The 14,239-nt window shown below is 39.7% G+C and overlaps 1 protein-coding gene across 1 annotated transcript in view; it reads left to right on the forward strand.

The window, feature by feature from the left end:
* MYO3A (myosin IIIA) overlaps positions 1-14,239 on the forward strand; it is a 123,220-nt gene that overhangs the window by 18,059 nt on the left and 90,922 nt on the right. The gene's annotated exons all lie outside the window — the stretch shown is intronic.

A 14,239-nucleotide genomic window follows, 5' to 3' on the forward strand; every position in this document is an offset into this window, starting at 1 on the left:
AGGTAGACCCATATGGAAAAAAAGATTAAAGTGCCAACCTGCTGTACCAGGGTAATGGTAGCCCATTGCTACTGGATTAATTCCAGTGGCTTGGCAGGCCCGGGAAAGCTTGCACATCTAGCCAAAATGCTTAAAATCATAAGAACTGAGAAAGAACCTGTCTAACAGAGTATGTTATTCTGTGATAGGCACAGAGTAGAAACCAGTGTAGTTCCCACTCAATTACCAGTTGTAGGAGCTGTTGCAGTAGTCCCATGAGTCACATACAATGTGTGTGTAACAAGCTGAGACCCTCTGATGTAACTCCTTTCTGGTTTTGTGTAGATCCTTCAGAAGAATTACATTCTTAAATTTGCCCAGAGATGGAGAGCTCAGCACAATGTATAGAGTATCAATTACTCCTTTCCAGTCCTAAAAGTGAGGCTTCCTAGCAAGAGCTTACATCAAAGCTTTAAGCCAGATATGACAAATGGATTTGGAAATGGAGAGCCAAGAAGGTTACAGAAGTAGGTGGAGATCTCAAGCAGCTGCAAGCGTTTGTCACCACTGTAGCAGAGGAGAGTTATTAAGGAGGATTTGAAGGAGGATAGTGCTGTGGTTTTCTCCTTCAAAGCAGAAAGGAAGACATGTTATGCCTACAGTTACCCAGTAATGGATGCCAGCACTCTGAGTTAATCAAGGATAGGAGTAGATCTGTTGCTAAGGAAAAGCTGCTGTGGGTCTCAACAGTAAAAGCAACTAGCTCATGTTTGATGTGATGGAGAAGGGGCAGCCAGCATGAGGGTTCGAGGGAAGAGTGGGGTGGTCAGGGGTGGCTGGTTAGTGCTAAGAACTCACTAAGGCCAAGAGAAGATGATGTTGCAGTAACTCCTTGGTAAAATGAAGAATGCTGAACAATACATCTGCACTGCTGCATCTGGTCTGCAGTGAGTCTTCTGTGCTGTTGCACTGTGGTATCTGCTGTTTGGAGACAGAAGTTTAGTATAGCAGATGCATCCAGATGTTTGCAAGTGCTGGCTGTGGTCACAAAGAGAGCCCTAGAATTCATGAAGTATGTATGAATTTTCTTCACAGAATCATAAATGAACAGTGACAGCATAATTTACATATGTGTCAGATAGAGAAAAATTAGTATAATTAATGCCCAAATCTAGTGTGGCTAATAGTCTTGGATTCTTTACTGACCTACTCTACATGAAAGAGTTTCTGATCACGTTGCCTTTTCGACATCACATGTAATTCTAACGTATTGTGAAACTCACTGAAGTGCATCTTTCTCGTTTAAAGAACAACAACAACAGCAAATAAATTGCTCTGTTATATACTGTCCTATCTATGGAGTATATTTATCTAAAGAAATACAAGTAATACCACTCTCAGCAGGTCCAGTTGCCTTGGGAAATGGAGATTTATCTTTTTTTCTTCCGGGAGCTGATTCGCGGACGCTGCAATTCTAGGTTGCAGCGTAGTTTGCTACAAAAGTGAAAAAAACACTGACCAAAGTTCTAGGTATTGATATTTTTCTTTTTTAAAGAAGAAGGCTAAAATGGCCAGAAACACAATATGGATTTCCAGGATCAGGACAACAATGTATTAATGAAATTCAGGTCCTTTTCTTACCTCCACATGCATTAAGAAAGGCAGAGGCACATCACCCAAATATTTCATTGCTATTCTGTAGCTTAACATGGATGAGGCTTCAGCTGTGAGATGTAAAACTCCAGCTGTTGAGAGCTGTGAGATGTGAAACTCCAGAACTGGGTGAGGTAAAACATGAAGAGAGACAAGAAACTGGAGAAAACACCATCACCCCTCCCTGCCCCCCAACAAAACAAACCCAAGAGAGATTCTTTTTGCAGGAGGCAACAATATATTTACTTCTGACTCATTAATTTTGACTCGATGAGCCCTATAAGGAGACTGGCAAGTTCTCTGTGTTATATAAATAGATCAGTATTTTTGAAACCTTTGTATCTTGATAATCTTTCTTGCCTTTACCTCATTCCTATATCCCAGTCTAAAAGGGCAAAGAGTCCTGTAACATGTATGAGGCAGGAGATGCCTATGGTTCTTGTGGTCAGAATGTGCTGTCACCCACACATGGCCAACACAATGCGGCTCTGCTTCTATTCTGCATCCAGGCACAGACTGCTGCTTCAGAGTCCTGTTTGTGTCAAAGCAGGGCGTGCACAGAAAAGAAAAGCTCAGGGCAAGGCAGGTAGTTCTGTCTTTGTCTCTTCCTGAGCTTTCCAGAGCCATGATGAATCCTGATGGCTGGCAGTAAAACATTTTTCTCTCCATTAGCTTAGCTTGGTCTCTCTTTTTTCTCAGCTAATGGTATTGTCACTGTTCACGGCACCTCTTGGTGTGTCAAGAGGGAGAGAGGAACTGCTGTCAGTGTTGCAAAGCAGGCAGTGCTTGTTCTTGATGTGGAAACACATTTGGCTGAAAATGTCTGCAGCCTCACAGCTTGCAGGAAGGCTCGGAGCCTAGTAGATGCTGATCATACAATACCCTTTTTGGATGTTGCATGGTGGGAGTGGGAGCGACTTAGACTAGCATATCTGAAGTTTAGCAGGCCATTTCATGTCATTGAAGCTGTTGGGACTTCAGTTGTTGAAGTCCATTCAAGTGAAGGTTTTGTCTTTAAAAAATAATACAGTTGTAAGGAATGGGTAAGAGTATGGAAACCAGTTTTTCTTGTTGCTTGGATAGTTTCTGCAAGAGTGGGAAAAAACAAATTCAGTGATATGCATTTTTGTGCAAGGCCTCCCTGAGTAACAAGCAATTGCTGGAGTGAGCCCCACAGGATCTGTGGGAATGCCTAGAAGCAGGACCCAATAGTCTCATTTTCACTTTCAAAGAGATAAGCCTATCTGAGATAAACTAGAGACGCTGGTATATCAGTTACTTCTCTTTCACACGAAATAGAGGACCTTGTGGTATGTACAAATGAATAATTTACTTAGGATTTTCCTTTGGCATGTTTACAGTCATAGAAACATAGAATCATCTAGGTTGGAAAAGACCTTTAAGATTATCAAGTCCAACCATTACTCCAGGACTGCCAAGACCACCGCTAAAGCATATCACTGAGGGGTATGCTTTTGTAAGATACAGCAGCTAATATATGCAGATTCTTTTCTATCTAAGGGAATAGGGGAAGTTTGTGGGGTTTAAAAAAGCCTTTGTTTGGAAGTTGATCTGTATAGTAGAATATATGATAACAGCTATAATAAGAAAAAATATATGCAACTTTTTGGTGTGGAAGATTTAGTATAAAACAATAATCTTTCAGGAAATGAGCATGGTGGAAAGTAACTCATCCATTTGGGGTTTACAGCGGGTGGGGTGGGGGGAAGTGAGTTGTCATTTGTCTAAATGTTATCAGGTATTTCCAAATGACACATACAGAAGAAAAATTAAACAATTGAAAATTGCTTTTTCATATTTCTCAACATGGATCATTTTTCAGTAATGTCTTTGGTTATAATTGCTCCATTCAGACTAACTCTGAATATTTTGATCCATTACGTGTCTGAATTATCCTTCATTTCTCCATTTCTAGTGTATCCCTCTTTGCTTCCCAATTATAGCAATTTTTCACTCTTGAATTATATCCTATTTTCTCAAGATCAAAGTTGTGTGGCTACAACTATCATTTGATGCTTCGAAGTTCTAGTAAAACCTCGTAATTTCTGAAATAATGAGTATTTTGTGTTACACTGTTTCCACAGTCCGCATCTTTTAAACAGCTGGTGAGCATACATTATAGCTCACCTTGGTGGAGAATACTGCACATACAAAAAGCTGGTTCTGTGTAAACTCTAACAGTTTTTGCCACTGTGGAGTAAAGCAAAAGACCAAAAAAAAAAAAAACAACAAACAAACAGAGTTTTACCATTCCACCATGTAACTGAATAGCATGTGAATATTACACTCTCGCATTCTAATATTTAACATAATTTTGTTTTCTATATATTTTTGATCACAGTTTTACCAAAGATGTGAAGTTATTAAAAAAAAATGAAACGACAACAAAAATGGAAACACAGGAAACACACCATCAAATCCAAACCCTACATTTGTATAGCTTTTGGTGAAATCCCAGATTATCAAACCTTCTTTAGCTCTAGTGAGGAATGACATCGATCATCTTAAGCGTGCTTTGGCTAAGGCTTGTCTCTTTTTGCTTCAGACATCTGAGGTTTAAACGCTTAAATTTGAGTATGATAGGCAATATAATTTTGCTGTGTTAGTTCTCAGTTTACAGGTTGAGTCCCTTTATACAGGAACCGACTGAAGCAAGCGGACTTGTCTGTAGTGTAGAAAGGTCTCCTCATCCTTGTCTTTTGTTGACCAGAGAGGGCTGGAGATGACAGATTATAGAATAGTGTAGCAAGGAACAAGGAGCTAGGACCTGCAGGAAGCAGCCAGGTGTCAGTGGTGACAAAAAGAAAAGCTTCCTGGGCTCCAGACAGGATGTCAGCGTTTACTGCAGTTCAGAAAGCTGCTGACTTTGGTGAAACCAAACCCTGGAAGCAAGGAACTGCCTTGCATACTGAGCAGGAAGAGCTCAGTTTACAGAGCACTGTAATTTCAGTTCTGTCTGATCTAGTCTTTCAGAGTTAATCATTCCAGTAGTTTATTTTAAAAGATCCCAGGTCTTTTGAGTTTAGCATCCTTTTGGTTCTTACAAAATTCTCTTTAATAATGCTTTGGAATGATCTTCAGGACACTCGTGCTGTGATAGGGTCCCAGTTGCGGTAGCTCCTTTTGTAGTCACCAGAGAGAGCAGGCAACTCCTAGAGCAGTTAAGCTGTCCTGTCCTGCACACTTCTGGAAGAAGAATTGCATTTTGGCTGTGTTTCAGCTTCACTCCTTTTGTAAAAGAAGCCTTTCAACAAGCCCCATTGTTTGAATCAGTGCTTCCCCAGCCACACTTTCAAACTCAATAGAGAAGATTTATGTGCCAGTAATTTAAATTACAGTGAATTACATTAAATTATTGTCGTTATGTAGGAACATAGACATAAAATGAATTGTGTGTAGTGTGGACATGGCAGTACTTGGAACTACTGTCTCGACCCCAAATCATGTAGAAATGATGCTACAAAAGAGGAAGGTGCTTTGAAACTTTTCTTAATTGGTGAAGAGTGAACAAAAGCAACGTGATTCTGAGAAAGCAGTAAAAGCTGTGAAGTGCTCGCTGTCACCACAGGCTGCCTTATTTGATGCAAGATTCTATGTGTTTTCCAGAGCCTTAGCTAAGCTTGCAGCAGTCAGTAGAAATACTTCTGTTAACGTTACTGATCCCTAACTTAGGCCCTGCTTTTTTTCCCTTGCCAAGTGAATGATTTTGCACTGTAAATGTTTTTTTTACCACTGTTCCTTGTGTCTAATAAAACAATGAATTGCACTGTTCTCTATATCAAAATGTTCTGTCTTGATAAGCTGCCTCTTGCATTTGCTCAGAAAATTCTGGGCTCATAACTGAGCAGTGCCTTTCAGTTTTGTAGTTAGGTTAGTTGCGATTTTGCACAGTGATCCTCCCATTTATTTCATTTTTTTAAATAAATTTAAACCCAGTGTTACACCATTGTGAAGCTGCGAAGCTGTAGCTGAAGCTCCTTCAGAAGTTGAAGCTCCTTCAGAATTTCTATTGTAAATGTATTGTCTGGTGAATTAGATCTCACTTGCTTTACATAGCACTGTTCCAAATCATAACTTGATACCAGTTCAGCTGTATACTCTTTTGGGGAAGATACGTAGACAAGTGATAACATTAATTTCTTCATTAGCAACTTCATGGGGATGCAAATGTATTGTAACATAAAGAATGTAAATGATGGGATGGTGCAATATGAAGTTTGCATCAGAAGTAGCTAGCAGGGGAATTCAGCTAAGATGTTCCCTGTAAACCTTTTGTACAGCACTGTTGCCTACTTGCTTTTTTTCCGTTCTGTTAGAGACAAAACAATATTACAAATGCTTTAGAACCGAATAAATCCTGCTTTGAGGGGCTTACTGCTTTTTTTTTTTTTTTTTTTTCCTGTTTATGTAAAGTCCAGTGACTTCATTCAGTCATGCTGAGGTTGAACGAAGAAATTTAGAAAGCTACAATATGGGCATAGATGTGGCTTTTTCTGTTTATCCACAACGTGAGGCTGAGATATCTATGTCCTGAGAAAAATAAGCAGCTGTGAAGGCTGGCATTGCATAAGATGGAATAGGCAAATTTTTCCTCTGGCTGGCTGTCTTGTCAGTGCATGCACTTGATAAAGAAAATAAGAAGTTAAAAGCCAAACTGAAAGAGAAGAAATCAGAAGCAACAACAAAACACCCATGAGGCTGTGACTAACACAGCCCTGAAGGTGCTAGATCATGTAAGAGAGCAAAATTACAAATACCACATGGTTTGTGATCACTGAAGCTAAATAACTCAGGAAAGATGTCTGGTTTAGTGACATGTTTCATTTGGGCGAAATTCAAAGTAATCAGCTTTACCTAAAAGCATAGGGCATTGCTGTAGTTTCTTTTGATTATGGTTATCTTGTATCACTATTAGGAAAAAGAGGAACCCCAGTGTATATCTTTCTTCCATTTGAGGTGAAATTAAATCTGAGCTGCACAGACAGGAGCTGCATATTGAACCACTTGGCCTGTTGAAGAAACTGATTTAGTGCCCCATAAGTCTTCACAAGGACCTTCAAGTATTTGTGCTAGGTGTCAGGTGCTGTCAGTGGAATGTGCTCTTTGGCAGTAATACTTATGAAAGCATGTCACACCACAGGCAAAGAACAGGAGTTGATCTGGTCACAGCTGACCCTGTGTGACAGCCAGCACTGTGAGATGGACAGTCCATCAAATTCTGTCTTGGAGACAAGACAAAGAAAGTGACTGAGGAACTGGTTGTATCAGGTTGATTCATTTTAATTGAGAACTCCTTTGAAAAGTTGAAGATGGAAGGAAATTTGAGTGTAAAATATGCCAAAATAATTTTGTTCACTCTTCTGAGGAAAGGAAGGATGGTGGGGCAGCAGGGTAAGGATAATGGGCTTCAGGAGAGTATGCTTTACCCAGCCTGGCGAACTGATAAGTACTTGTGCTTAGTAAAGTAGTGTAAAAATGAGGGAAAGCAGGGTAGCTGGCAGTTATTAAAAGACATTAAACACACAGTAGTAAATTAGCTGATGCAGAGAAAAGGAAAAAAAACCCCACAGTATGAGATGAGTAAGAATGGATCGGGGTTTGTTTATTTTAATATTTCAGAATGCCTTCGAATAGGAGAAACAAAAATGCACAGCTAAGGTACAGGCACTTAAGGATAAACTCAGAGAGGCTAATGTGGAGTGGTAAAGACAAGATTATATAACTAAGACACAAGAGAAATGAGATACAAGAATGTTTAATATACAAAGGGGAAAAAAATAATGACCTAGGGAAATGCAAGCCAGTCAGTTTAACTGTGATATCCACAATTATTCCAGCACAAGTTAACAGAAACCACTGTAGAAATACCCAGAATCCAGTAATGTGGTAAGTGGTCGACTTGGGTTGTGCCAGAACAAATCATATTAATAAAATCTTTTCTTTAAGCAGGGTAACTGATGTAGCAAGGAGAAAGCAATATATGAGATGTGTCTTTTGTAAGGTTTTGATAAGGTCCCATGTGACAATCTTGTGAGGAAAATGTGGAAATACATAAGCAATAAAACAGATAACCTCTTTTTCATAAAACTGGATTCAGTTGTTCACTTTTGGGCTGGGAGAGTCTTGAATGGGCATCTACTTTTGCTCTGTTCATTAATAACTTAGGTGATGAAACAAAGTCCACATAAAAAGTTGGGAGTGGATGCCTAGTTTAATTACAGGCACATTGGAGGGTAGCATGAGATTCACAGTTGTGAATACTGGAGGGATTCTTTTGAATCACAGAAAACAAAGGTCAGTAGACACATGAAAAGTACTGCTATCCATGGGAAGAAGAAATGGAGAGTCTTCTGTTCAGCTCTTCCCAGCTAAGACAAGAGTTCCAAAGGAATTCTGTATGCAGTTTGGAGCAAGCATCAGTGGCAAATTTCAGGCAGTCTAAATTTAGAAAACAGGGATGATTTCAAAAGGTTTCAGCAACTAAGTTTGTACAGCCTAAAGAAAAGAAGAATGACATATCATGACAGTAGTCTGACAGAGATAGTGTTAAGTAGAGAATAATGGTAATTCATTATCAAAGACTACTGGAGGGAAGGACAAAAATAAAGCAGTTTTATTGGAAGCAAAAAATATTCAGGTTAGGTAGTAGGAAAAATTCTTTAACTTTTAGGCTAGTGAAACACAGAAACAGGCTACTTAGAAAGATTTGAGTCTCCCTTAGTGAGAGATTTTTAGGAGCAGATTAGACAAATATCTGTGGAGGACTGGCTGGAGCACCATTCCCATCAAGGCAGGCTGAGAGAATTGAGCTTGCTCGGCCTGGAAAAGAGAAGGCTCAGGGAAGACCTTACAGCAGCTTCCAGTATATAAAGGGTGACAACAGGAATTCTGGAGAGGGAATTTTTACAGGACAAGGGGGGAATGGCCTTAAACTGAAAGAGGATAGATTTAGATTAGATACAGGTTTTTCATTGTGAGGGTGGTGAGACACTGGCACAGGTTCCCCAGAGAAGTTGTGGCTGCCCCAGCTCTGGCAGTGTTCAAGGCCAGGCTGGACAGGTCATTGAGCAACCTGGTCTAGTGGAAGGTGTCCCTGCTGGCAAGGGGGTTGGAACTGAATGATCTTTAAGGTCCCTTCCAGCCCAAACCATTACCTGATTCTGTGAAAGTACCAGATTTCTACGCAATGCAAATAAAGTGGACTAAATTACTTCTTGGGGTCCCTTTTACTCCTATGTTTCTGTAGTTTTATGGCAACAAAGCAGCAGCAGCAAAGAATCTTTTGTTCTTACAGTTGTCAGTACTAAAAGGAAGTATAGCCAGCTCAGAGACTGGCAGTGCCGCTGTACTGCAAGATCAATGAAACGGGTCAGATTATTAGTCTATTCTAAAACCAGAAAAAAATAGAGATTAGTGCCTAAGATGCTCTTAGCATTCTTATGTGCGATAGCATTAAAGCGAGGTATGACAATGTGACTTATTTGTAACTATCGTTTGTGCATGCTGTTAAGTTGTGCATATGTGATGTGCTACCCAGTCATTTATGCCTGTGCAGCCTTTAAAGACAAGGCAGGTAGTAATTGTAGTTGCCCTGCTATTCTCATCCAAGCTACTGAAATAAGATGAAAGCACCTTGGCAACTGCAGGGTGCAAGCAAATGTTACCTGACAGCTTAGTACAGATGCATAAATCAGGAGCAGTTGGATGATTAAAGGCTATAATAGCCCTAACAAAGATGCAACTCCTGGTTTTCTTAAAAGTAAAGCCGATGCTGAATCCTTATTCAATGGGTATCAGAATCAAGAAGAGCTCAACAGAGAGGAACAGATCAGCTGGGTCAGATGGAGAGTGAGTATGACCTAAAAAGAACACCTGGACGACTGTGATGTGATGGCAATTTTAGCTGACATTTCATGTGTTAGGATCGTGCTATTTTATAGATCTATTGCTGAAGACATCTTTGCATACAAATAGCTCAATTAAAGTACTACAGGGTTGCGGCAGATGGGTGGGTGGAGGACTGTATGTCATCCCAGTATGAGTCTTTGCCTTTTGAGTGCTGGAAAATCGTAAGGGAGGAACCCTTTGCTACCACTGTAGACGAGTCACAACCAAATCTTCTGCCACAGCTATGCATGGCCATCTGAGCTACAGCATTTACATGCAGGTTTTCACATGGATCAAGACTTATCAAATTATTCTTTCCCTTGGTCTGAGTATGCAAGATTTCCCTAGTCTTTTCCCCCATTACCGCTGTCTAAATACCTGAACTAGGGACTGAATATATTAAAATCCAAATATTATGAATTATAAAAAACTATAGTTTGAAAAGGACCTTTGATGATTATTGGGTCCAGCCCCCTGCTCATAGATGTTTAATTCCAATGTTATAGGTTTACACAGGGTCTCTGCCATGCAAGTTGTGAATTATCTATAAGGATGGAGATAACACAGACTTGCTAGATAATCTGTTACAGTTCTTAACTACTTTTGTCAGAGACGCTTTTCCTTTATGTTCAGTAGGAATCTACTATCTTGCATTTGGGGATTGTTGCCTCTCATCCTTTGCTGTGTGCCTCTGGGAAGCACCTGTCTGTCTTCTCCACCCCCTTTTAGGTAGCCTGCAGGGTTCAGTTTACTGCCCTTTTAGTTGCTTGTGTTTGCAGGCAATATTTGCATTCTGTCATTGCAGGCACTGAAAATAACTGCTGGTAACTAAAATACCTGTAAATCACAAGGGAATGATAGTAAAAGTGGCTAAGATTAAATTGATGAAAATTGCTCATGTACAAAGTTATCACGATGACATTTCTAAATAGCATCCTTGTGGGAGGATCACTAGTATCTTCCATTACCGTGTCTGACAGTCTGGACATTCACAAAAGTCTCTCTCTTTAAATTAAGTTTATTTGAAGAGCTTAAAAGAGGATTTCTATCCTTTGCTGGGAAAATGCAACCTTTGGAGACTTCCTAAAAGCAGTTTAGAGTGAAGGGCTTTGGTTTTGTATGCAGTTCACATACCTGAGTTTTTGGAAGCTGAGAACCAAACTGAGAAAGTCCTTTCACTTTACATCTACTACTAGTAAAGATGCCACCGACACTTCTTCCATACACATTTTTCCTTCTGGAATTACTAGCTACTTAAAATAGGTATTGTTAGACTGATACAAACCACGAGAAATGCATCTGTGCATGTAATAGAGAATGTGTGCATGCGTGTTTTGAGTGTGGGAAATGGAGATAGAATTAATACTCTCTTCACAGAAGAGCCTATGTCTCATGACAGGTTGAAAGACAGTAGATTTGGTGAGTTACTTTGACCTTTAGGAAGCAGCCCTGTGGCACAGAGCTCAGATAGACACATAGCTTCTACTCTATGTCTGTCGCAGATTCTCCATGCATTTCTTGTTGTCTGTTTAGAGTGCCCTTCATCATGGTACTCTGAGGAGCTTTTACCAAATGAGGTGGACTTATGACACAGACTGATTAGCTGTTTGATCATGTGAGTTCACAGTGCTTGCAACAAAATAACAGCTACCAGTACCTCTCTTCTCTAGATGCTTCACTGGAAAGATCTTTTTTAAAGCCATCTTTGTTGCTTTCATGATTCCTTGTCATCCAAGCATTACAGTTGGCTTAACTCCAACACAACAGCTTTGGTAAAAGACTACACAGTTTTTCACTATGGACAGCATGCTACTAAGAAGCATAATTATAAGCTGCAATATTTAACAACACACCAGAAAACTTCCATTCTGGCAATACTGCTAAATAATGCTTACCCTATCACCTCTCATTGAAGGACTGCGTGCAAGCTGTGAATTATCTCCAGGGATGGAGATAACACAGACTTGCAGATAATCTGTTCCAGAAGAAATGTGATTTTTTTTTAATGGTTTAAGGATTTTTTCCCCTTTAAGTTGTTAAGTCATGAACTAGATCCTAGTCAGCATCCCCAAGAATAATGTATTGCCCTATCTACTCAAATATGCAAATATGGCCAACTACTGCATCAGGCAGGAGAATTGTCATGTTTTTTTATCCTGTTAGGAGAAGGACTTTTTGAGGTGTTTATGATAAGCTTGCATTGAACACACACAATTTGATAGCCAGAGTCAGGAGAAAGAATCACCATTTGAACTTCGGTTAAGTGCGTACTCAACAGGGACATATGGCAGCTTCACCTGCAAAAAAAAATAGACAGTAGAAATAGGGAATGAGACCAGATGCAACATTTTACCCATGAGGACTTGTTTAGCCTGTATTAAAAATAACCTGATATTTTAGTTAAGTTTTATCTTCCAATACTGATATTTATCTCCTAATAGGGATTTGTATCTTATGAGAGGGGTAGAAAAATTATTTAATGTGACATGTTTAAGAAAAAAAAAAACAAACCAACATTGCAGTTCTGGGCCCCTCTGTTCAAGAAGGACAGGGAATTGCTTGAAGGAGTCCAGCGCAGAGCCACAAAGATGATTAAGGGAGTGGAACATCTCCCTTATGAGGAGAGGCTGAGGGAGCTGGGTCTCTTTAGCTTGCAAAAGAGGAGACTGAGGGGTGACCTCATCAATGTTTACAAATATGTAAAGGGTAGGTGTCAGGATGATGGAGCTAGGCTTTTTTCAGTGATATCCAGTGATAGGACAAGGGGCAATGGGTGTAAACTGGAACATAGGAAGTTCCACGTTAACATCAGGAAGAACTTCTTTACTGTAAGAGTGACAGAGCACTGGAACAGGTTGCCCAGGGGGGTTGTGGAGTCTCCTACACTGGAGATATTCAAGGCCCGCCTGGACAAGTTCCTGTGTGATGTACTGTAGGTTACCCTGCTCTTGTGGGGGGGTTGGACTAGATGATCTTTTTAGGTCCCTTCCAACCCTTGGGATTCTGTGATTCTGTGATTCTGTGATTGCTGACCCAGGCAGATAAATTCAGTTTTGGCTTTACTGCCTAAACACTGAAGAACATAATTTCTGGGCTATGGTTTCTTCCTTCTCCTACCTAGAAAAAGAATATATTTCTTTCTGGGTTAGTTTTCTTTACCTTGAACAGAAAGACTAGCAGATATCCAGCTCTGTAAAGAAAACAGAAGAATATCCACCTATGAGAAGCACAATTTTAATACTAGATAATGAAGAAAAGTAGTTTTAAGAACATCATATATGTAATTTGTTTCACTGATGGTTTGTCACTTGTGAAACAGTTTCAGTGTTCTGAAATGCAAATACATTACATTAACCAGAATTGTCATCATCCATATGGTTTGATTAAACATGTCACTGATGTCACAAAGGTAAAACAGTAGAGACCCAGGGAAGATAATGTCATTGTAGAAAAAAAAGGTAACTAGAAAAGGTCAATGGAGAAGGCAGACCAGCATGGCTAAAGACAGTAAATTAAATCCTGCTTGGGAATCTGACCCTAATCCAGCAAAGTGCTTAATCTCATCATTTAAGCATATGAGTTCTTACCTCCCTAAGCATGCATGTTGTCCCACTGAAGTAAGGGTGAGATTAAGAGTTCTAAGATCATTGTCATAGAGCTCGGCATCTATCAGACCAGTGCTTTCATTGACCTGATGCAGGACATATCTTTCACCAAGATTTACATATTAAATAGTTTTTATGTGGGCATTCTAGTGCTGCAAGTTCAATGCAACCCAAGGGTTCCAAAGGTAGTCAGAAAATTATTGTAATGTTTGGGTACAAAGGGCTATAGAACGGTTTTTTGCTAAGGTGCAAGTCTTTCTATAATTGCAGCACAGAAAAAATGTAGAGGTATAGAAGAACAGATTAAAAACATCATATAAGGAGTATCTGATGTCTGGAATTCTGCAGTTGAAAGGTTTTATTTATAAGTTATAACCTTAATCCGAATAGACTTCAAAATATATAGTCAAAAGGAATTACTGTTTTGGCTGCATTGGTAAAACATCGTACATGAGTATTTATTGTCATTTGAAAAGCCACCAGATGATATAATATTAAACTTACAATTTATTTCACTGTCCTGTTGGAAGCAGTTGCTCTTCTACAGAGGTAATGTCAATGAGTATTGTTTACAGAGGTACAGTCAATGAGTATTAGGTGCATTATGGATGGTTTAAGGGCTTAAGTACCAATTCCTTCTTTGTGGGTGTGTAACTGCTACAGAGTTAGCTGCTAAAGCTACACTGTTGCTTCTTCCTGTGGAAAAACTGTAAGTAATAAAAATGAACATATGAAATATTGCAGATCTGAACTAATTTATTGGTAATGTGAGTGCACTGATCTTATTAGGGATCAAGGCCAAATCTCTGCTTCCTGTGTATGTGGGACAGGACATGAGAGACTAACTGGACCTTGGACGGGAGAAATGATTAACCAGAGTAGATTGTGGCTCTTCATCTAGAACAAGAAGCTGACATGGTTGATGCTACAGTGGCTATAATTAGTGTTACACCCCTGGCCCACCTTGTTTCAGTGGGAGTTGAGACCTACCTTTCCGTGGTGCTTTCATCGTCTTCCATGATGCCCGTCCCTTGTATATAACATCCTTCTACACTAGGAATTAAGGGCTGCTTGGCAAAGAGGGCATCTTTCCC

Source organism: Lathamus discolor, chromosome 2 (genome assembly GCF_037157495.1).
Source record: "Lathamus discolor isolate bLatDis1 chromosome 2, bLatDis1.hap1, whole genome shotgun sequence".
Taxonomy (NCBI): Eukaryota; Metazoa; Chordata; class Aves; order Psittaciformes; family Psittacidae; genus Lathamus; species Lathamus discolor.